General features: G+C 36.2%; 1 pseudogene; it reads right to left on the bottom strand.

Moving 5' to 3' along the window:
• Positions 1–292: 292 nt before the first annotated feature.
• On the bottom strand, positions 293–1,059 carry LOC120181968 (annotated as a pseudogene).
• Between the last annotated feature and the right edge of the window lie 15,949 nt (positions 1,060–17,008).

Raw genomic sequence — 17,008 nt, forward strand, 5'->3', positions numbered from 1 at the left:
CTATTTATTTTTAATGACAATAGATTAAAATATAACTAAATTATAATGTTAAATATAATATTTAAAAAAAAGTTAAATAATTTAAACAGAACCACAATAATAAATAGATATGTGACTAAATTTGAAGTTTTTGCAAGAAAAAATATTTGGTGAATACCCAAAATACAGCCTAAATTAATATACTCAAAATGTTGACTCTTTTTTTATATTCATTATGCAGAACTTTGATTCTTATAAACAAATCTATCTTTTCCATTCCCACACTGTCCGTACAATCTAAAAATCAAGTACGGATGAAAAGAGGCAATCGCCGGCGACATGATATTTTCCTACGTACGTATGTATGTTTGTATGCTTGAAATGTCTAAAAAGTCGGTGTAATTTTAAATGGAATAACTCCACAAAGGTACATAATCATCGGCGGCATCATATTCTTGTTGTTCCCATTCGCCGTCGTGCCCGCACCGAGGAGGTGACATCATCATACCGGCAGCCATGTTTGCCCAAAATCTTTGAGTCCCAAACTGCGCTTCTTCGTCCCAATAAAACCCTTCGTCGGACACTGTCGTTTTCTCCATGTCTGTGTTTTCACCCCTCCTTGATTTGTTTGTAGAGTTGCCGTCCGAATGCATGGCCGTTCGAAAAGTCTCCGCCACCTTTGCCGCCGTCTTCTGGATATCCTCGGGTCGGAAGAAGCCGGCAACGGAAGGTTCCAAGCCGAGTCCGCGAAGTTCAGACAAGCCTACCTTCCTCTCAGGGCTATCGCTGCCACGTTGTGCGCACGCGCCGCCATCTCCGGAGTGGGATAAGTCTCCAGCCAAATCCTCGACTTCTTATTAGGCTCCCTCACTTCCGAAACCCACTTTCCGTGTTCCGCCGGCGGACTTCACGTTACACCGGGTGACGTGTCTCCCTGAACTTCTTCCTCCCAGCTCTCTTTTTCGGACAACTCGAAGCCAACATCACTTCTTCGTCTGAAAAATTCGCCGGACGACCAGTTCCATCTCCATAAACCGACCCAGAATCCACCATATCGTAATCTTGAACTAAAAAATCTATTTCAAAGATTTAAAACAGTAAAAACAGCTTAACTTTCAGTAATCAAATATTTCTGGAAATCATAGTGATTTACTTCATGAATCTCCTAGTTTGGAAATCAGAAAAGGGAATTATATATAGAGAAGTGATTTGGCATAGCCGATATTAAAAAAATTGAAGATATTTAGAGATCTGAATACAGAAACAAGGAATTGAACACGGAAAATCCAAGGTTGTGGCACTGTACAGAGAGATTCTTTTAGAGTAAGACTGGGTTTCAGACAAGCTGTGGATCAGCTAGACAAGGGCACGTGGAGATTTTGACATTTTGAATTTATCTATTTTAAGGAATGAATCTCTGATTCAAAAGGGTCATCATCTTCATTAGAAATGACAGGGGAGAGGCATACGTGGCGAGTTTACAGGGATAGTTAACGTAGTATTAAGAACACGCGCGAAAAAAAGAAAGAGATGAGGTGACAAAGGCAAAAGCTCTTCTCTGGGTTGCAGTTAAATCTTTTATCTTCTACTAACTGCCATTTTCTTCCCCACCATTCACAAAAGACAAAGTGGGGCGGTGGCGATGCAACGTAGAAGCCTCTCCTCCTATGGTGTTCATTGCCGCGTTACACCGTGTGGACCAATACCTTTGGGTTTCACAGGCCTTATAATTATTGGGTTTTTTTGGTATGCTATTATGGGCTAATTAACATGTGTTTACTTTTCTAATTTTGGCTATTTATGCATCATTTGAATATATTAATATTCACGTCGTGTTTATATTATTTTTCATATTTTTAACATTATTATCATTTTTTATTTAGGTTTTTTATCATATTAAATTTATTTCATATTTTATATAAAATATTATTAATTTAATTTAAAACTCGAGTTACTCATTTACATTTACAAAAGTTATATTAGAAGAATTTAAATAAAAATATTAAAATGGAATATATATAAATATATACATATACATATATATGTATATATTTATATATATTCTTGTTTAATATTTTTATTTAAATTCTTCTAATATAACTTTTGTAAATGTAAATGAATTTTGTGCAAAGAATTTAAAGCTTAAACTGAAATACACCAAACCCAAATAGTAACACATATTTAACATCTAAATTTTATGTTATATATAAAAAACTAATTTGTATATTCGTGCAACGCAATAATTAGTTGTTTAATATATTGATTTTTGTTTACTATAGATAAATTGATATGTTTTCGTGTTCAGTCATAATGCGTGTGATATCTATATGAGACATAAATCTCACGTAAAAATAAATAAAAGTTATGGAGTTTATAAGCGGTAGTTTTGCATACCTGATCATATATATTTTCTGGAAAAGAGATGATTCTCTGTGATAAGTCATATTAGAGCAACCCTTTGATAATTAGATTTCATATTGAGCACTCTAGTGGGTGGAGTAGCCGGGATGAACAATTATGACGATAGTCTGTGTCGAAGGCCTCGCGAGGCTAAATAGGAGAGAATGTTACAGAAGTGTGTGACATAAATCCCACATAGAAAAGGAAAAGGGATGTCCTAGAGTTTATAAATTGTGGTGTTGCGATTACATGTTGTAGACACAAAATTCCATCCCATTATAATATTTAATATAAAACATATTATATATATATATATATATGTGTGTTATATAATTTATTTATTATTTCATTACATGTTGCAAGTCCAATAAAAGACCATTTACAAGACACATATGATGATCAACAGCTGACTTGGAGCCCAAACCCATCACCCCAGCGCTACATGAACCACGCCGCACGTCTCGCGCCTCAGTAACAACCCGATCGTCCCCGAGAAATCCGACGCAAGATATCAAGACAAAAAACAGAAAGGAATCAGTTTAATCTCACCGAAAATAGGGTGTTTTGTAAATCTATAAATGGAGGAAAAGAAAAGAAGGAAGGGAGGAGAGGTGTTATGGCCTCTCGGCCATTGTACGAAACCCATTTCCCTTTTCTTCTTTATCCTCTATTTTCGTTTTAGATTTGAGGGAGGGGGGGGGGGGCGCGGTAGATCTCAAACGATCGAGGGCAGACCTGAAAGATAGCATTTGGGCATATAAATAGATCCGTGACTAACAAACAAATTCGGGGGGGGGGGGGGAAGAGTATTTGCACCGTAAACTCGCTTTCAAAGTTGTCGCCTCAAATAATTGCTCCATGCTCCAGCACCTGCTATTAAACACCGTCTCATTCCCGCAGTTCCACTTTCCAACGTCGGCTTTCATGGAAGAAGTAAGTCCAAGCACTCGTCGTCGGCCAGAGCACATTTCTCAAGTTTCCATCGCCAGAAATCAGTTGCCAGAAGGCCTGAGAGTCCCGGTGGAGTTTCTGTCAAGATCTTGGAGTGTTTCAGCTCTCGAAGTGTCCCCACTCAGTTCCTCCTCCTCTTATTTTTTTTGACTCAGTCACGACCTTTCTCGGCGCTCCGGCGCCACAACCGGCGGTTTTCGTTGACAAGAGCACTCGTCTTCTTGAAGCCACTGATAAGTTCATCCAACGACAACCAAAGGATTTGGGTGAGTCAGCTGGCTCAATGTTAGGACGAGACCTGGAAGCTTTGATCCAGCGTGCTAGGGAGTACAAGGAGTATGGGGATTCATTTGTTTCGGTTGAGCATTTGGTTCTTGGATTTACACAAGATCAACGTTTTAGGAAGCATTCCAAGTATTTTACTGGTTTTGAATTCGTGTTATGTATTGCCTTTTCGAAGGATGTTGACAGCTATTGAACCTTGACCAACAAGTATTTGTTTGGTACGACCAGAAGCAGAAAAGAGTGAAAGAAGGGAGAAATAACAAAGCAAAGTGGGACCCATGTTTTAATGGCCTTATTAATTTTGTTTTGGGTGCCCACGTAAAGTAAGTCCTGGGTTTAGTTTTTTTTTTTATTACTTTTAAAATATTAAATTTATTATTATTATTATTTTATTATTCATTTGATTCATTTAATATTTATTTATTATTTTTTATCTAATATTTTTGACTTTTTAAGGGTATGTTTTTCAATTAATCGAAAGTAAGCAATTCGAACCGAATTTTTAAATTTTAATTTAAATTTAAATTTTCGCAAATAAAGATAACCGGCAAAATTAATTGGTACCGAAAGGGCGGTTCAAGGGTGTTAATCATTCCTTCACCGTAACCGACTCTCGAACCCGACACGTTTCTGGTAAACGCAGATCAGGTAAGATGGTGTCCGACCCACCTAAATTCGTTTTAAAATGGTTGGTGGCGACTCTAACACATTTATTCACGTCGAAGCCTAATTCCGGGCTCAACTGAAAGACGGTTTCGATAGCTTGGCGACTCCACTGGGGACAGGAAAGTGAGTCAGGCCAGAATTAATTTTCGGTTATCTTATTATTCGAAAATTGTAAATTTAAATTTAAATTTATTTATTCGATTCCATTTATTTACCTTTTGATTATCTTTCAAGTAAATAGTTGTACTAACGTTTGTTCAATAATTTCAGATTTTTTAAAATTTTCATCTTTGGCTCTATACTCGAGCTTCAAACCCTTTTAAGTGGGGGTGAAAGCGACGCATTCGTGTGAATTTATTCACCGCATATGCCTAGCAAGTAGCCTTCAGGATTAATATATCTTATGTCTTCGTGTGAATTTATTCTCCGCATAGACATAAGGGAATGTGTCCTCTCGAGTTTAACTTAGTCCACACAAGCTTGTGATGGGTTTAGGACTAAGGGTCTGGCAAGCCCAAGGGGCACCGGCAAGGAGAACTCGAGTACCTTTTTAGAACCTAAACCGGGAGAGTACAAGGAATTAGGCCACCCCAAAACCTCATTCCAAACCCTAGGCTGTTTCATTTCCAGCTTTATTTTCTGTTCAAAGCATGCGAACTAGACAAACATGCGGTCAGGATTTGTTTGAAATTAGCATGCGGGATAGAGATCATGTCCGGGTAGGAATAATAAGCATGTGGGGTAGATATCATATGGGGTAGGACTTTTCATTTTTATCATTTTTTTATTATTATCCTTATCTCATTAACTTTTTATTCCTCATTTTGTTTTTGTTCTTTGACATTTTTTATCATTCACATCATTTAAAAGAGGTGTTGATCCCCCAAAAATATGTTTGTTAAAACATGAATAATCTGTATTAATGGACAAAGGGGTTGTAATACAAGAGATAAAAATGCAGAAGATAGTCTACAAGGCGACTATGTATCACATTCAATCCAGAAGATGTGGTGCCCACAATTGAAGAGTACATCACTCTGCTGCATTATAAAGGACTCAGAATGAAACAGGTCTACATCAAACACAATGAAAGTCTATCTTTGAAGAACTGAATGGCAGAGGTTGTTGGGGCAAGATGAAGGTTACTGATCTTGGGAGTCACTTCAAAGGCAAAAATGGCAAAAACGATAGCTGGAATTGGAGACTATTGCTGACGAATTCAAACAAATGACTTCACATAGTTCCTATCAATTGAGGGCTCCAATGACGTATTCGTTGGGAACATGTTCAACAAAAGATAAGTTCCAGAGATGCAGTCATTCGAGACTCCTTGAGCCAATACAAAAGCAACTCAATATTTGCACGGTTCACCCAGAGAAGCCAGAGCAGTTCGACAAGTTATTCAGAATCTGACATGATATTTTTGTCTCTTAAAAGATAAAACACTTTTGTCCTCAATAAGTATTATTTTTAATAACATGCATGTTTTTGGATCAATGCCATGAACATTTCATGCATCATGCATTTAGACATATTATGCATTTTGTTATTTTTCTTTACATTCGCATTATTTTTCCCTTTTTTATTACCTTCACATGTCTCATCAAAAATGAGAACATTTCGATCCTATGACATATAAGGAGCTTTACCAACAGTTGTTTTACACCCATGTAGTGTCACCGTATTTGGTGGAACCCATGAAGTTCCCCATACCCCAAGTGGTATGATGAGAACGCTCATTGTGAATATCATAGCGGTGCCCCAGGGCGCACTATCAAGAACTACTCCACATTCAAGAGAATCGTACAGAAAATACATAACAAGAATTGGATCGACTTCAACAACTCGGGGGCATCCAAGTGAGGGAGATCATTTCATCATTTGAGACATTCTGTTTGAATTTGTTTTTTCATTTTTTCTCAAGTTTTTATAAGGACTTTTAAACAAATTTATGTTACTTTAAAGATGTTAAGCAATGAATCACATTTGTAAACTTGCAATTCTTTGAATATCATCTGAATTAAGAAACTCTGTAAATGGTTCAAAGTTACAGATCTTTGACGAAGTAACATGATTTAAAACAAGGACTTTGGTCTTACCCAGAATATACACTCAAACACCGTACCCCGCTCTTGCATTTAGCCAATGTAACATTTTCCTTTCATAAGGTACAGACAACATGTGACATCATTTGCATATGACAATTACTATACTTTTTGTTTAAGACGTTCAATGATAATCATTATCTTTACATATGGAATAGTCGAGTATGTGAATCTAGTTCAGGTCAGTTGCTTTGAAATTAAACGAGATTTCTTGACTTTCAAAAACATCTAGACTATAACAGGCTCTTCTTGACAATCTTAAGAAATTAAATCCGTAAAGCTGAGCTATTCCACTAAGGCAATTGGTTATAGAGGAAACTTGAAAGCCATGGCCTTATGAGTAGATTACATTTAAACCATGACATTGCTCGGACACTTGGAAATTCGGTATTTGCTCCACTGCTTTTGTCAGGCCGAAGACTTTGTGATGAGATGAACCCTTCAGTTAACTTGATAAAAGTGATTATAATGTTAAGCTGTCCCTCTAAAGCAATTGGTTAAATGCCCCAGCTTTATGGATTCAACTAGCCAGATAACAGCAAATTAAATCAAATTTATCTTAGCGATAAATTTTCGGTAATGATGGACTAAGGGAGTAAAGAAACATCTGTTATAGTCAATTCACACGAGCACTCAAGAGTTTCATTTTTTGACCGATATTTATGCACTACGTTTGTTAGAGGAGCTTACAAAACTTGAACAAATTGAAGATTTCAGAAAATCGAAATAGAGGGTCTAGTGATTGATAATGCTAGTTGCGTCATTTTGTTCGCATTCAATTGAAATGCCAAGCCAAGTAAAACGCATGTTGCAATAACACAAAAATGACATTTTTTTATGGCCGAAACCTTAGGTCAGCCTAAATCCAACTCATCCCTTTGAACATTTGTCAAAGAGCTGTAACTCTGAAAGCATTAAAAAGATCTATTGATTCATTTGATATACTTTGAACCCATGTTTACAGTTTGATTCAATTGCGAACAATATTTTACAACATTTTTATCATTTTTCCTCCTAAAACAAGAAAAAGGAAAAAAACATTTTCAAACAGAACAATCTCAGATATGACAGGTCTGTAAAGCCAAAGCTCAGAAAAGAGAATGGGGCACGATCGATTCCATGTACCATTTTGGCAGACAAAACACGGGACTCCAGCCCAAGAGATAAAACATAATTCATTCATGTTCCAGGCATCTTTGACATACTTAGGTGCATCACATTCATCATTTTAGCATACAAGATTTTTACAGCTTTTAGAGTCAAATTTCAACTTCAGAATGAAGGATACTCGATTCGCAAGCGCCTTTAAATAACGATGGTGGTTGCTTAACTCAGCAGTGAGAAGCTACACCTCAACCGACTTGACATATCTACAGATATCAGAACCAATTTAGATCAAATCCAGTTCAACTCAAACTCAACCATGAGCAGCATGTTTCCAGTTAACACTTTTAAGCCAGATTTCAATTCCACGACGGAAGATATCCGGCTGACAAAATTTGGCGAAAGAGGCCATCATTCATTTAAAGGAAATTTACAGCACAACTTAAGTCAAGAAAAGCTGTCTGTCAACAAAAAACCTTCCAATTTCATTCAGAGTCTATTTCAACTTCGCAGCGAAGGAAATTGGACTCAAAACGACACAATTTGCTCGAGAGTAGATTTCAACTTCACGACGAAGGATGTCTAGCTCAAAGCCAAACTTCACAATAAAGGGGTCATCCACGGTTTCAACTTCACGGCGAAGGGAATCGTGTCCACCCGCAACATACAATACTTGGATTTCAACTTCACGGCAAAAGATATTCAAATCAAGGCTCAACTTCACGACGAAAGGGTCATCCGCGATTTCAACTCCACGACGGAGGATATCGTACCCACACATCCACAATTTCAACTCCACGACGAAGGATATCGTGCCATTTGAGGCTCAACTTCACGACAAAGGGGCTTCCCAATTTCAGAGCCAATTTCAACTTCACAACGAAGGATATTGGACTCAAGACAACACAAGCTCAACTTCACCGCGAAGGGGCGGCTGACTGTCAACAAACAACTTCCCAATTTCAGAGCCAATTTCAACTTCACAACGAAGGATATTGGACTCAAGACAACACAAGCTCAACTTCACAGCGAAGGGGCAGCTGACTGTCAACAAACAACTTCCCAATTTAAGAGCCAATTTCAACTTCACAGCGAAAGATATTGGACTCTAGACAGCACAAGCTCAACTTCATAGCGAAGGGGCGGCTGACTGTCAACAAACAACTTCCCAATTTCAGAGCCAATTTCAACTTCACAACGAAGGATATTGGACTCAATACAACACAAGCTCAACTTCACAGCGAAGGGGCGGCTGAATGTCAACAAACAACTTCCCAATTTCATAGTCAATTTTAACTTCCCAGCGAAGGATATTGGACCCAAGACAATACAAGCTCAACTTCACGACGAAGGGGCCACCCGCGGTTTCAACTTCACGACGAAGGGAATCGTGCATACAAGCAACATCCATCTTTAGATTGGATTTCAACTTCACGACCAAGGATATCCAACTCAAAGAAGGAATTTCTGTCAATAAACTTTCCAGTTTCAAAGTCAATTTCAACTTCACGGCGAAAGATATTGGCCTCAGAACAGCGCAACTTACATTGGATTTTAACTTCACGATGAAGGATATCCAATTCCCAGGCTCAACTTCACGACGAAGGGGCCATACACGTTTCAACTTCACAACGAAGGGAATCATGCTCACCATTGTCTCTCTTGAGACAGTTTCCCTTGAAACAAATTTTGTCTCTCTTGAGACAATTTCCCTTGAAACAAAGTTTTGTCTCTCTTGAGACAGTTTCTCTTGAAACACCAATCTTCGAAATTGTTTCTCTTGAAACACAAAAAAACCTTCGAGACAGCTTCTCTTGAAACAAAAAAAAAACCTTTGAAATTGTTTCTCTTGAAACACAAAAAAGAAAAACCTTTGAAAATGTTTCTCTTAAAACACAAAGACCTTCGAGTTCGACTAAACCCAACTTCGAGGGCACATCATTTGCAGCATAACTCAAGGCTAGAAGGGTTATCTGTCAAAGACCTTAGAGTTTGATTTCATTCAGCTCAAGGACAACTCAATTCGACAGAGAGTTATTCTTAATTGAAATATCAAAATCAATTTTCAACTCCACCGAACGAAATTTGTGTCCTTTTATCTTTGTCCTATTTTTCGTTCTATGAAAAAGGATAAAGAGGGGCAGTTGTAGACACCAAATTTCATCCCATTATAATATTTAATATAAAACATATTATATATATATATATATGTGTGTTATATTATTTATTTATTGTTTCATTACATGTTGCAGGTCCAATAAAAGACCATTTACAAGACACATCTGATAACCAACAGCTGACTTGGAGCCCAAACCTATCACCCCAGTGCCGCACGTCTCGCGCCTCAGTAACAACCCGATCGTCCCTGAGAAATCCGGCGCAAGATATCAAGTCAAAAAACAGAAAGGAATCAGTTTAATCTCACCGAAAATAGGGTGTTTTGTAAATCTATAAATGGAGGAAAAGAAAAGAAGGAAGGGAGGAGAGGTGTTATGGCCTCTCGGCCATTGTACGAAACCCATTTCCGTTTTCTTCTTTATCCTCTGTTTTCGTTTAGATTTGAGGGGGGGGGGGGGCGGTAGATCTCAAACGATCGAGGGCAGACCTGAAAGATAGCATTTGGGCATATAAATAGATCCGTGACTAACAAACAAATTCGGGGGGGGGGGGGGGGAAGAGTATTTGCACCGTAAACTCGCTTTCAAAGTTGTCGCCTCAAATAATTGCTCCATGCTCCAGCACCTGCTATTAAACACCGTCTCATTCCCGCAGTTCCACTTTCCAACGTCGGCTTTCATGGAAGAAGTAAGTCCAAGAACTCGTCGTCGGCCAGAGCACATTTCTCAAGTTTCCATCGCCAGAAATCAGTTGCCAGAAGGCCTGAGAGTCCCGGTGGAGTTTCTGTCAAGATCTTGGAGTGTTTCAGCTCTCGAAGTGTCCCCACTCAGTTCCTCCTCCTCTTATTTTTTTTGACTCAGTCACGACCTTTCTCGGCGGCTCCGGCGCCACAACCGGCGGTTTTCGTTGACAAGAGCACTCGTCTTCTTGAAGCCACTGATAAGTTCATCCAACGACAACCAAAGGATTTGGGTGAGTCAGCTGGCTCAATGTTAGGACGAGACCTGGAAGCTTTGATCCAGCGTGCTAGGGAGTACAAGGAGTATGGGGATTCATTTGTTTCGGTTGAGCATTTGGTTCTTGGATTTACACAAGATCAACGTTTTAGGAAGCATTCCAAGTATTTTACTGGTTTTGAATTCGTGTTATGTATTGCCTTTTCGAAGGATGTTGACAGCTATTGAATTCGTTTTAGTAAGTCATGGGTTTTTTTTTTGGTTTTTTTATTACTTTTAAAATATTAAATTTATTATTATTATTATTATTTTATTTTTCCTTTAATTCATTTAATATTTATTTATTATTTTTTATCTATTATTTTTTATTTTTTAAGGGTATGTTTTTCAATCAATCGAAAGTAAGCAATTCGAACCGAATTTTTAAATTTAAATTTAAATTTAAATTTTTCCAAATAAAGACAACCAACAAAATTAATTGATATCGAAAGGGCGGTTCAAGGGTGTTAATCATTTCTTGACCGTAACCGACTCCCAAACCCGACACGTTTCTGGTAAACGCAGATCATGTAAGATGGTGTCTGACCCACCTAAATTCATTTTAAAATGGTCGGTGGCGACTCTAACACATTTATTCACGTCGAAGCCCAATTTCGAACCCAACCGAAAGACGATTCCGACACATGTATATTGGACTTATCTTTTGAGAAGAGTAATTAGTGCTATGACATATACCTTGTCCAATTTTAAGTTTATTTAATCTAAAAACATTTTTATCCATGAGCCATAACCCCTCAATTTTTTTTGATTATTTAAACATATTTATTTTAGTATTATGTTTATTTATTGTTAATTACACCTTATCTCGTTGAATTGATATATAGACTCCGCCACTGATTATGATCTTAATTAACTTAAATTAACCTTTGTAAATATGATCTCGAATAAATTTCAAGACTCATATTTTAAGTTGGACTACACACTAAGACTATATAAAATAATAATAATTCACATGAACTAAATCATCGACACATAAACATCTCTATTTTTCTTCCTAATTGAATTATTTGTGTTCTATTCGGTCAGCAAATCAAATCCGGCCCAATTTGATCCTTAAAAAATTTGGACTATTACGCATGCCCAATCAAAATTTATAGACTTTGTCCAAAGTACCAACTCAAGTAGACCCGAAGCTTGACCTAGTTTTTGATAATAATGAAAATATATTAAAAAAAATCTCCCTTTTTTACCCATTTTGGATTCTACTAAACAAAACAAAACAAAACAAAACGGTGGACACTGAAACCAACTAATGGGTTTTTAAGCTAATGTAGTAATGAGTTAATGTAAGTCACTTCTCATTAATTACTGAGACGACAAAGATTGCCACTTCATGAGTTAAGAAATTAATCTCTCTTAAGTCAAAGATATTAGCACAAACTGTGGGTACAGAACACAGTTTCTTATTTCTGTTTCTTTTTTTTAATTAATTAAGAATCCCTGTCTTGTTGTGCCAAAGTTAAATAAATGGGGTAATTACCAAAGGGAATAATTTGACTTTATTAATAGATAAACATGAGCTTACTTCACATTTATTACGGTCCATTATTCCTCTTCTTTTTGACCTGTCATGCAGAAATTAGACCCAGAGAAAGTCCTTCAGACTGGCCCAACACATGGAGGAGTCATCCCTTCATGCAAGACTTTTGAATTTAATGTATGTGTAACGTAAAAACTATGAAAAATTCGGATTTTAGTACGTTATACATATTCAAAAGAAAATGAATTATTGATTTTTTAAAAGGACTAAACTTGTAGTTATCTCATTTAACAACGGGGCCCAATGGCTTCACCACTGCAACAATGTTAGTGAAATGTGAAAAATAAAATCAATATCAAAGCTGTTCCCTTATCACACTATCATTGAATCAACAAACTTCATATAAACGAATTCAAAGTTTAACATTGTTATGCATTAACATTTAACCGATCTTAGGTTTATACAATATATTATGTGCCAGTAATATTATATATACATTATGATCTTAATATTATTATTTAAGAAAATTTTATATCGTTAACAACTGTAGATAACATTTTATTATTTTATCTATAGTTATTTTAGGATGTCAAACAAAAGAGCACTCCCTTATGTGTTTATAATATTATTGATAAAAAAACTATGTTATATCGTTATTTTAAACCGTTAAAATAAAAACATATCACGTGTCAATAATATTGATAATAAATTGTGGATGTTATATCACTGAATATAAACATGTTAGTGATTTTATAGATTACTTGTTGTAGACACCCGTTTTTGTCCGGGTTTTTTTCGTTATTTTATTATTATTATTATTATTATTATTATCGTCATCTTATTATTTTATTATTAATATATTACAAAATTTTGCAGGCTCAAACCCGAAGCCCATCAGATACCAAGCCCGACCCAAAATTACAAGACTTGGAGCCCAGACCCGGTTCAGGCCCAATACTAATCCCAGGCCCGTTCAGTAACCCAAAGTAATTAGGGTTTGAAACCCTAAATATCATCAGCAGCCGCCCAACAGAGGAAAGGGTGCCACGCCGCCGTTACTGTTCCGGCCCACTCCGATGGTCCAGCCGCCGTTCCCACGTCACCAGCGTCATCTACAGTGCAAAACGTCCCCAAATCAGTCCCAAGTTATCATTTACAGTAACCTATTTAAAACCCCATTTTAAAATAAGTTAAATCCCGATTTTTCGGGATTTAACATAGCAAAATCTGGAAAATCATTTCACCTATGTAGAGGCTTCATCATTATCACCAAATATCCCACATAAATCAGAGAAAGACAGAGAGAAAAAAAAAAAACCATTCGAACAGAAAAAATACAAAGAAAATCGAGGAGAAAAAAACGAAGAGAAAAAAGAAAAATCCGAAACCACAACTTACTTACCTTGTAGATTCAACCCTTAGTGACCTCGTCGAAGCTAGGAGGAACCACCTCTGAAGGTAAAGTCTTTTCTTTATGCTAGGGTTTGTTAGGGTTCGAAATAATGGGGTTTGTTTTGGGTTTTAAGTAGGTTAGGGGGTTGTTGTAGATGAGAGAAGAGATGCTAGGGGCCGGGGAGTTAATAGCTTCCATCCTCGGTGAATGATGGAGAGAGCTCGGTGAAGGATGGAGAAAGGCACGGCTGAGGGGGGAAAGAAATAAAAATGAGAGAATAGGGTTTTAGAAACCCTTAAGCGTGGTATATGACCACAACCAAACGACGTCGTTTAAACCCATTTCACCGTGTTTTTCAAACAAAACAGGGTAAATAGCTTATTTGGTCCTCCTAGTTTTGCAAGCTTACCTGCACGTTCTGGGTTTTTAGGGTCTAATATCAGATTGGGTCCTTTTAATTCTGTAATCTCTCACGCATGTTTTTTATGTTTGGGATAAACCGCAGTTTAGATCCTTTTAATTCTGTAATGTTTGTGATTTGATCATTCCAATGAAAGTTTATCTTTTCATTTTGAGCTTTGTAATCTGTCTAATATTTTATTTTAGTCACATTTGTTTTATTTTATATTTGTTTATCTGTTTAGCTTTTGGAATGCTGATCTTGTATTCTTTTCATTTTAGTCATAGAATAGAATTTTTGCATAATTTACTTTAAGCTTTGAATTCTGTTACACTTACACTTTGGTCACTGTTTCATATTGTTATCCTTTGGTTTAAGTAATGTTTGATCTCGTATGGCTGTTCGTCTAAGTATTCCTTTTTGACAGATGATATTATTTAGTGTTCATTCCGGCCACTTGTATTAATTAGTAAATTGGGTAATTTATTTATACCTTATGTTTAATCTCATTCGCATATTGATTCTTATATAATGTGGTATTTAAGGTTCAAGTATTTATTTTATGCTTATAGTCCTTGTTGTTTTATTGTTTTAGATATTTACTTATAATTGTATTGTGTTGATGTATATATATTTTATTGTTATTGTCAATATATATATATATATATATATATATATATATATATAGGTGCATGTTGTATTGATGTATTTACTTTGTTACTTAATGTTTTTAGTACGTACATGAAGGTATGTTGTGCTTTTAAAACCGTTTATTAAGTAATTATGATTATATATTCATTTTAATGTCCTTTATTCGAATATCTTCAAGAACTGTCTTTCGTGGAATGGGCGTGGAAAGCATCGCTTGATCGAAGCGGCGTAATCCGATACGACATTTAAACAAATGTGAACGTGAAATAAAATTGATTTTATCTTGCTAATTAATTCTTTTTATTTTAAGCCGAACATTGTAATGAATGTCTCTGAATAATAATTTATTTCATTTCATGCAAATTGTCAATTTTTGTTCTACATTTTATATTCGATTCATTATTTTAGTTTATTTTGTTGTATGTAAACATCAAAATTTTTATGTATATTCGATTTATTTTTTATCAATTTATTTTGTTGTATGAAAATATCGTTTTTTGTATATTCCATTCGTATCTTTGTTAATGAGGGAATATTCTTTTAAAGATAAGAAATAGACGAGTTAGCTTTCCCGACGGAGGATGGTTAATCTCGAGATTTTTTTTTAGTTAAAGAATTTTCTCTAATTAAATAATTCGAAGCAAATTAATCAATGTTCGATAAATAGATCATTTTTTTAACTTTATATACGATTTATAATTTCCATCATTTACGACGGTGTGTAAGCGACACAGTACCAATTTTGGGCGTTGTAGGGGTGTTTATCCTTCCCCACACGTAACCGACTCCCGAACATGTTTTAAGTGAATCTTTGGTAACGCAGATCAAATTTTTGTCTTATAAAACTATTTTTCTTAAAATTGTTTTTAAAAGACGTTCTTAGGTATTCGACCTGCCCAACCCAAAGGTCGATGGCGACTCATTTTCAATTTAATTTTAATTAATCCATAATCACCAATTTTCTAAATTAAAGTCGTAATCGTTTTAAAATAATATAAATTATTTTTATAAAAAAAAATGGTTATGACAGCTTGGCGACTCTGCTGGGGACTTTTTTTAGAGAGTCAAGCTGTAGGTCGCTTACACATTGTCGTCTTAGTGGAAATTATAAGTTTGAGTACATAGTTAACTTATGATCCGTTTATTGAAATTTTTAAATTGCTTCGTTTTTGTCATACTAACATTTTATTTTTGGCTTTCAGCTTTATCAAGATTTTATCATTTTTTTCCTTGTTTTGTTTTCCTTTTGGGTCGAAGGTAGGTACGTTCCTCCTCACACACATCACGTGCATTCACATAACATGAGCTCTAGACACGAGCTTCGATCCAAGTTAGTCGGGGTGAATGCTTTACTCTCGTAAGAATTTATTCTTCGTATGAGTTTTAGCAAATAACCCATGGGATACATACCTTATACCTTCGTAGGAATTTATTCCTCGTATGGGTATAAGGCAGTGAATCCCCTCGAATTGAACTCGGTCCGTTTGAAACCTGTAATGGGTAAGGATTGAGGGTCTGGCAGCCCAAGGGGGCACCGACATCAAGGACAATTCGAGTCCCTTTTTTCCGTTAGGGCCGAAACCAAGCATATAGTGAACCGTCGAACTATCACCCTAGGTATAGTCATATCGAACCTTTGTCCGTCAGTAGGTACCCAAACTAGGTGTACACAAAGGAGGAGTGTTTCTAAACCCTTATCTTTTGTTTTAATTTCGTAGAATTTGTTTTCTTTTTGAATAAAAGCATACGAACTAGATACCATACGGTTAGGACCAATTTTTTGAAATTATTCATTTTGGGTAGATAACATGTACGGGTAGGACTATTATCTATTTAAAGCATGCTCGGGTAGATATCATGATGGGTAGGTGTTATATTCATCTTTTAATAACACTTTTATCTATATCGATTGTCTTACCTGTACTAACTAATTTCTTTTATTTTCTTTGTGTGCACTAACTTATTTATTTCCTGTTGTTTTGTTTTTTTCATTCTTCTTTACATTGCATCATCATAACATAATGCGAAAATGTTGATCAGCAAGGGGATATTCGAGAGAAATTTTCACAAGAAGAGATAAAAGTTTTCAACCAAGCAGTCGCGTACACAGACATGCACCGAAGGCTAAAAAGAAATGCACAGAGTACAAGAAGGAGACTTGCTCAAGACGATCGTGCAACGTTCGAGACTAAAATGATGAGCCACTGATCCGATGAGTGATCCAGCAGTCGATTTTTATCTACGATCATTTCATCGCTATTTATCAAGGAGCGATACACTGACTTCCGCACCACTGGGGCATTAACAGAGTTAGGTTACAGAATGCTTTAGGGGCATCAGTTCCAAATACAAAGATCCGAGACAAAGCAGTGAGCTCGAAGATCGTGCAACATTTAAGACTGAAGTCTGGGGATTAATCCAGCAATAGATTATTATTTACGATCGTTCCGACGTTATTCA

Source organism: Hibiscus syriacus, unplaced genomic scaffold (genome assembly GCF_006381635.1).
Source record: "Hibiscus syriacus cultivar Baekdansim isolate YM2019G1 unplaced genomic scaffold, ASM638163v2 tig00112611_pilon, whole genome shotgun sequence".
Classification (NCBI taxonomy): domain Eukaryota; kingdom Viridiplantae; phylum Streptophyta; class Magnoliopsida; order Malvales; family Malvaceae; genus Hibiscus; species Hibiscus syriacus.